Source organism: Mirounga leonina, unplaced genomic scaffold (assembly GCF_011800145.1).
Source record: "Mirounga leonina isolate KUSES-001 unplaced genomic scaffold, KU_Mleo_1.0 Mir_125, whole genome shotgun sequence".
NCBI classification, from domain to species: domain Eukaryota; kingdom Metazoa; phylum Chordata; class Mammalia; order Carnivora; family Phocidae; genus Mirounga; species Mirounga leonina.
Window position 1 is genome coordinate 48,851,050 of NW_023270305.1, and position 8,412 is coordinate 48,859,461.

Here is an 8,412-nt window from a genome sequence, read left to right on the forward strand (position 1 = left end):
TAGTTTTAAATAAAGGAAAACCCAATGATTAGGGAGTAGAGTAAGTTCATCTTATCCTTTGTACTCCATCTCTTCCTTTTCTATTAGAACATGAAATTTGGCAAATTCAGAGGAAAACAGAGCTAAAATAAAGCACTAGGGGTGCCTGGGTTTCTCAGTCAGTTAAATGGCTGCCTTGGGGTCGGGTCACGATCTCAGGGTCCTGGGATTGAGTTCCACATCGGGCTTCTTGCTCAGTGGGAGGTTTGCTTCTCCCTCTTCCTCTGCCCCTCCCCACCACTTGTGCACTTGCTCTCTCTCTTTCAAATAAATAAATAAAATCTTTTTTAAAAATAAAATAAAGCACTAAATGGAAATGAACTGTATAGAAGTAAGTTGAACAGTGTTTTAGAAAAAGGTCTGGTCCCTGAAAGAGGATGGTAAAGCTAATGTGTCAACTGTGTTTTGGACACCTCTCTCGTTTTCTGCCAGGGCACTTGCTAATAATGTACTACTAGGGACAATGCACACAGCAGGCAATTCATAACTACTCTTTTGGGTAGCCAGATATCATGTCTTCTGATGTGATACAAGGAAGTACCACTAACACCTATGACAGTCTAGCCAAAAATGTTTAATTGGAACACGTTAAGGTTTGGATCCAATTTACAGTTCTTAGGAAATACAAGGGATAGAGGATCAAGCTAATATACACAAGCAAGCAATCAGACAAAACCAGAAAGCGGGACAACTGGCTGAGTCTCTTCACTAAGTTAGTGTCATGCCTCAACAGCCTGGGCTAAATTAAAAGAGATTTAAAACAGAATAACCAGGTGCAATGGAAATAGGCTGAATTTTCTTTTCTTTCTTTTAAGATTTTATTTGAGAGAGAAAGAGCATAAGCAGGGGGAGGGGCAGAGGAAAAAGTGTGAGCCAGACGTGGGGCTCAATCCCAGGACTCTGGGATCATGACCTGAGCTGGAGGCAGACACCCAAATAACTGAGCCACCCAGGTACCCGGGAAATGGGCTGAATTTTCTTTCTTTTTTTTTTTTTTTTTAAGATTTTTAATTTATTTATTTGACAGAGAGAGACATAGTGAGAGAGGGAACACAAGCAGAGGGACTGGTAGAGGGAGAAGCAGGCTTCCTGCTGAGCAGTGAGCCCGATGCAGGGCTCGATCCCAAGACCCTGGGATCATGACCTGAGCCAAACGCAGACGCTTAACGAATGAGCCACTCAGGCACCCCTGGGCTGAATTTTCTTGAAGAAACCAAATGATAAAGACAGTCTGGGATCTGGGAGTTAACTGAGATAAAATTTACTAAAATGGACAGATAGAGAATGCTGACCAGAAAAAAAATAAATAAAAGCAGGTTACAAAACAGTATATACAACATAATCTAATTATAGTTAATAATTATAAAGATAAGGATTTAGAATATGCACTAATGTGGTGATCTCTGGTTTTTATTTTTGTTTATCTGCACTTCAGTTTTTTCACTGCATATATATTCTATATCTGTAACAATCAGAGGTCATTTAAAAAATGTTGGAAAGTACTTTTTTACTTCAATAGGCTAGACTTGGCTCTATTTCATCTTGCTATGATTTCTTACAGTTTATTCACTTTATGAAAAAAATGCTACCATTGAAAAAGACAGTGTTCAAGTGGTTTAATTGCAAGAGGAATTCAAGGTCAAATATTACATTCCTAAGCTAGTTATTCATTGATACTAATGAATATTGCACAAAATGATGTTTAATAGTGTGCAGACCATTTATATGCCCCAATTCTGTTTGTGCTTCATTCCATATTCCTATGGCTTTATGCATTGTTCTGTATTTTGTATTCAAGAAGCACTTGTTGATGAGTATATGTAGGAAAAGTTAAATTAGATGATTTGATCTTCTGTTTCCATAAGCACTGCAGTTTGGAGACAAAGTTATGCGTTTCTGTCCTCATTTTCATTTTATTCTGGGTACAAGAGGATGACCTAGTTACTGTTTCCTGATATTAAAGTAATTATATGTGGGCATTGGTGCTCCTGCTTTCTACTTCTAATAGTTCTACAGAGCAGAAATGGCAGTGGCCTTGGAGCTAGCAAACTTGAATTCCAGTCCCAGGTCAGTAACTAACTAGGTTAGTTTTTCACATATTTGAGGTGAGAAAGCAAGGGTAGAAGAAATCTAGGGTTCCTCCTAGCTCCAAAATTCCATAATCCTAAAACATTGTTTTCTTATATTTTTTTCCAAAATGAGATTCTCCATGCCAAACAAACAAACAAACAAACAACAAAACCCCATATATATCGTGAGGCTTTAGCCAGTAGCCATTTGTATGAATGGCATCCCATAATTTACACATGATGATTTCATAAAGAGATTGAAACCAGAAATTGTTATTTTTTATATTTCCAGAACAAGTAAAAGTAATAGGTTGCCTCTAGTTCTATTGATGATCCAGTAGATTCCAATATATATTCCCAACATATCCAATGGATAATAGACACTCTATTATCCATCACAAGGAAATACAAGTTCATAATTCAGGTTAGATAATGTTTACAAATCTAAGATACCTTTTATTTTCATGGGCTGTGGGGTCAGGCTAACTTGGGTTTAAATGATAGTTTTGACACTTTCTGCTTATTTTCCAAACCTTTTTTTTTTTTTACGATTTATATATTTATTTGAGAGAGAAAGAGCATGCATGCATATGTGTGCGGGGGAGGGGGAGAGAGAATCCTCAAGCAGACTCTCCGCTGAGCCTAGAGTCTGATGAGGGACTCAATCCCAGGACCCTGAGATCACAACCTGAGCCAAAATCAAGAGTCAGAAGCTTAACCAACTGAGCCACCCAGGTGTGCCCCTCCAAACCTTCTATTGAGTTCCTCATTTTCACTTTTTTATTTTTAATTTCTAGGACCATTCTCTGAATGTTTTCTTTTTTTCCCCAGTAGCATCCTGTTCTTGTTTCACAGTTACCCATTGACTTGTCCTTGCATTATCCCTGTTTTCTACAAGTTTCTTTTCTTCTGTTTGTGTGTCCTGCTCCACATTTTGACATTAGAAGCTTCCTTCTGATCTCTGTTAATCCTCAGGTATCTGCTTTTCTTCCATTGGGTTGTCTTTGTTGTTGAGTGGTAATTGTATTTTAAAAAATTCTAGACACTGCACCCTTCTCAGATATATGATTTGCAAATATTTTCTCCCATTCTGTAGATTGCCTTTCCACTTTCTTGGGAGAGTTCTTCAATACACAAGAGTTTTAAATTTTGACAAAGCCCAATTTAGCTTTTTTCCTGTAGCTTATGTTTTTGGTGTTATAGCTAAGAAATCATTGCCTAATCCAAGATCATGCAGATTTTCCTGTTTTCTGTTTTCTCCTAAGAGTTTTATACTTTCAACAGTTATATTTAGGTCTTTGATCAATTTTGAGTTAATTTTTGTATATTGTGTGAGGTGAGGTCTAATTGATTTCTTTTACATGTACATATCCAGTTGTCTCAGCACCATTTTTTGAAGGGATTATCCTTTCTCCCATTGAATGGTCTGTGGCATCCTTGTTGCAAATCAATTGACCATCAATGTATGGATTTATTTCTGGACTTCAGTTCTCTTCCATTGATCTATATGTCTATCTGTATCCAAATACACACTTCCTTGATTACTGTAGATTTGTAGAAAGTTTTAGAATCAGTACGTATGAGTCTTCCAACTTTTTTTTTTCAAGATTGTTTTGACTTATTTGGGGTCTCTTAGAATTCCATATGAATTTCTACAGAAAAGGTTATTGAGGTTTTAAAAAAGATTTTATTTATTTCTTTAGTTGAGAGAGAGCTCAAGTGGGGGAGACGGGCAGAAGGAGAGAACCTCAAGCAGACTGTGCTAAGTGTGGAGCTGGATGCAGGACTCAATCCCATGACCCTGAGATCCTGATGTGAGCTGAAATCAAGAGTCAGATGCTTAACCCACTCAGCCACCCAAGCATCCCAAGGCTATTGAGATTTTGGTGGAGATTGTGGTGAATCTGTAGATCACTTTGGGTAGTATTGCCATGTTAACAATATTAAGTCGTCCAGTCCATAAACATAGGATGTCTTTCTATTTACTTAGGTCTTCTTTAATTTTTTTCAGCAATGTGTTTCAGTTTCAGAGTACAAGTCTGCTCTTCCTTGGTTGCCTTCATTCCTAAGTATTTTATTCTTTCTATTATAAGTGGAGTTGTTTTCTTAATTTCATTTTTGGATTGTTCATTGCTGGTGTACGGAAAGACAATTAATTTTTGTGGGTTGATTTTGTGTCTTATAACTTTGCTGCATTTATTTATTAGCTTTAATAGTTTTTTTGTTGATTCCTTAGGATTTTCTATATATAGGGTCATGTCATCTGCAAAAAAGAGATCATTTTACTTCTTCCTTTCCAATTTGAGTGCCATATATATATATTATATATGTATATATATGTAATATATATATATGTATATATATATATTTTTTACCTAATTACCCTGGCTAAAATTTCTAATACAATATTGAATAGAATTGGTGAAAGTGGATGCTCTTGTCTTGTTCCCAATCTTAACAATGCTCTTGTTTGAAAACAGAGCATGGGGGATTGAAAATCTCATTTGAAGCTTTGGCGCATGCTTGGACCTTACTGACTGAAATTCTCGGTGGTTGATCTGGCTGGGCCAGTTGGTTGGGAAACCTTTGATGTCATTACCTTTAGGTTCTCTTCTGCTAAATTCTTGCCTCCCGCTTTCCAGTTTCCAAAATTGTGTTGCTGTTGTCTCTTCTCTTTCTTCCTGTCCTTTAAAAAAAAATCCGTTTACATTATATTACTGTTGTTTTCCTGGGTGAAAAGTATTTACCATCTTTCCTCAAAACACAGGACTGAAATTAATGGGTGTTGTGCCAGTTTTTGTGTGTCCTTTGTCACTGAAGCACTTGGGCCTAATTCAGTCCCACGAATAAAACATGCTTTTGACTTCCCAGTAGATTTTTAGGATTTCAAATGGACTAAACTTTCTCCTTAGACTTTTTATGATTTTTATTTTTATTTATTTATTTAAGAGAGAGATAGAGGTTGAGAGAACGAGTAGGAGGAGGGGCAGAGGGAGCAGACTCCCTGCGGAACTCGATCCCAGGACCCTGGGATCATGACCTGAGCCGAAGGCAGGCGCTTAACAGACTGAGCCACCCAGGCGTCCCTCTTTAGACCTTTGAATGACCCAGAGATACCACTGACATGACCTACTGGCCCTGACAAGTGTTGTGGTAGCCTGTCCCTTCGGAGCACCAGAGTTATCCAGCAATGTGGAAGGAGTGAGTCACCAGCTAATGGGAGCCACCAGTGTGGTTTCCATCCTGCCGCACTATTTTCGTGCCCTTTTTGCTTATTTGTGCCACCAAATAAACCCTAATTATGGGGATGCCTGGGTGGCTCAGTCAGTTAAATGTCCAACTCTTGATTTCAGCCCAGGTCAGGATCTTAGGGTCATAAAATCAAGCTCCGTGTTGCTCTTCGCGCTCAGTGGAGAGTTTACTTCTCCCTCTCCCTCTGCCCCTGCCTGCACTTCCACGTGCATGCTCTCTCTCCCTCCCTCTCTCTCAAATAAATAAATAAATAAATCTTAAAAAAAACCCAAACCCTCTATTACAGAAACTGCCTGTGAATTGGCCTTGCATCACATCAGGAAAATGTCCTTCTAGTAATCAAGTTCGTCAGAAAGCTGTGACACCAAGAAGTCAGCAAGAGGCCTTCAATAGAGCCGTACTTAGATACTTGTCCCCTGCCTGGGTCTGAGAGTCATTGGCTTCACTGGTTTTAGGGCACAGGCTGTGAACCCTGCATACACATGAGAATTATTTACCAGACTTGAAGAAGGAGAAGAAGGAGGAGGAGGAGGAAGGGAAAGAGGAAGAAGAAAAGTTTGTCTTCCGTGCTCACTCCAGACTAATTACTTCAGAGTATCTGGGGATAGAGTATAGACAGTGGTATTTGTTAAAGCTCCCCTGATGATTCTAAGTGCAGCAGGCTCAAGAGCCCTGACTTAAGGGGCCTACTGAAGGGCACTGCTTGGCTAAAGCTTCTGGGGCTTCTCCAGAGCTTGTGAGGGTAGTTCCTCCTCTAGGTAGGGCCAAGCTGAAGGAACCCAGGCCACCCCCCTTCAATGCTGAAGGTCTGGAAATGAAGCAACAAAATCTTTTGAGTTTTCCTTTTGAAGAAATTGTTTAAAATATGGAGGTTTTATAAGAACTTAACCCTTGAGTGTGGCGAGGAGTGCTTAAGAATCATACAGCAGTCCTGACTTCATGCTTATGCTCTTTTTTTTTTTTTTCCGCAATAGGCTCCACACCCAGCATGGGGCCCAATGCAGGGCCCAAACTCATGACCCTGGGATCAAGACCCTGAGATCAAGACCCAAGCTGAGACCAAGAGCCCAATGCTCAACCAAGTGAGTTATGCAGGTGCCCCGGGAGCTTATACTCTATAACAGGTTGTGTAACATCTCTTATCCTCAGTTTCCTTATGTATAAAAAAGAGGATAAAAATCTCATAGGGCTCAATAAATAACAGCTCTTCTATTGCTTGGAAAAGCAAAATAAAATAAGAGGCAAAATAAGAGCTTGAAAATGCTGCTACTGAGGTAAAAGATGCTACAGAAAGGCTATGCTGGGCATAACATACATGGTTAGCACTGTGTCGGGCAGGGAGCTGTAAGAATGGTCTTACATAACAGTGCTTTGCAAACACTAACGTTCCTACAAATCCCTTGCGCATCAAGTTAGGATGCAGATTCTGATTCAGTAGATTTGGTGTAGGCCTGAGAATCTGCATTTCTAACAAGCACTAGTGGACGCTAATGCTGCCAATCCAGGGACTACAATTTATTATTTTATTATTTTTTAAAGTTTTATTTATTTGAGAGAGCATGGGGAGGGGCAGAGGGAGAGGGAGAGAAGCAGACTCCCTTGAACATGGAGCCTGATATGGGGCTCGATCCCATGACCCTGAGATCATGACCTGAGCTGAAATCAAGAGTCGAACACTCAACCAACTGAGCCACCCAGGCGCCCCCAGGGACCATACTTGAAAGAGCAAAGTAGAGGGCATATCAGCCAGGGTGTCTGCTGAAACTGACCTTCCTTCTCCATAGTCCTCCTGACTGCACCTGTGGTGGGCCTCTGACCCAAGGAGTCATCCACAGGCTGGTCTTCAAAATACAAGACGATGGAGTGTAAGGGGGCCACTTAGGCTAGAAATTTTCACCAAAGCACAGGCCAGGCCCCAAAGGCAGTGCCTGTAGCTCCCAAGGGTCCAGATAGTCTGTACAGTTCCATTCTGTTTGTATCTAAAACACCCCATCCCTTTTCCTTCCCATAGTCTGGATGCATTCATTCGTCGTTCATTCAGTCAATATGTATCTAGCACCTACTTGACTCTAGGCATGATTCTGGGCTGCAGAGAGACAGCAGAGAGAAAATAAGCCCCTGTTCTCAGACAGTTAACATTCCAGGGGAAGACTCCTTCCAACCAAATAGGTGAGCTAAATGAAAGAGGGATCTTACCAAAGAGGCTCCAGGGTCACTCGGCTGTGTTCTGTTAAGTACTTGGAATGTGTTTAACTAAGATAAAGGAACTTGTTATGGAAGAGACTGTAAGCCAAAAATGTAAACACATTTCAGAAAGATCAAACAAAATAACATATGATGCAGTCGTAAGTGTCATCAGTGTATGAAGCATGCATTCAGGTCACAAAGAAAGTAGGAGGTATATGGAGGCACTCTTTAATTTTTCAGAATTGTACTTTAGAGGGCATTTGTCTTGGCTTTTTATTGGGTTTTTCTGAAGTATAGTTGACACACAACGTTACGTTAGTGTCAAGTGTACAACATAGTGATTCAACAGGTCTATGTGTCATGCTGTGCTCACCCCAAGTGTAGCTGCCATCTTTGGCCACACAGGGCTATGATAATACCAGTGACTATATTCCCTATGCCATACCTTTCATCCCCACGTAAAGGGCATTTGTCTTTAAACAACCTTATCTTAAAATGATTTAGGATAGGCTATTGGCTCCCACTTTTTTTTTTTCAAGATTTTATTTCTTTATTTGACAGGGAGAGACATAGTGAGAGAGGGAACACAAGCAGGGAGAGTGGGAGAGGGAGAAGCAGGCTTCCTGCTGAGCAGGAAACCCAACGCGGGGCTCGATCCCAGGACCCCGGGCTCATGACCTGAGCCGAAGGCAGACGCTTAACGACTGAGCCTCCCAGGTGTCCCTTGGCTCCCACTTTTATGTGCAGCATTTTTCAAGTATTACAGAAGGATACAAAAAACAATCTCTAAGAATCTGTGAACTCCTAAGAAACACTGTCCTTTTCAATAGCATTTATTAGCAAAATGACAAAACCAGGCATGTAT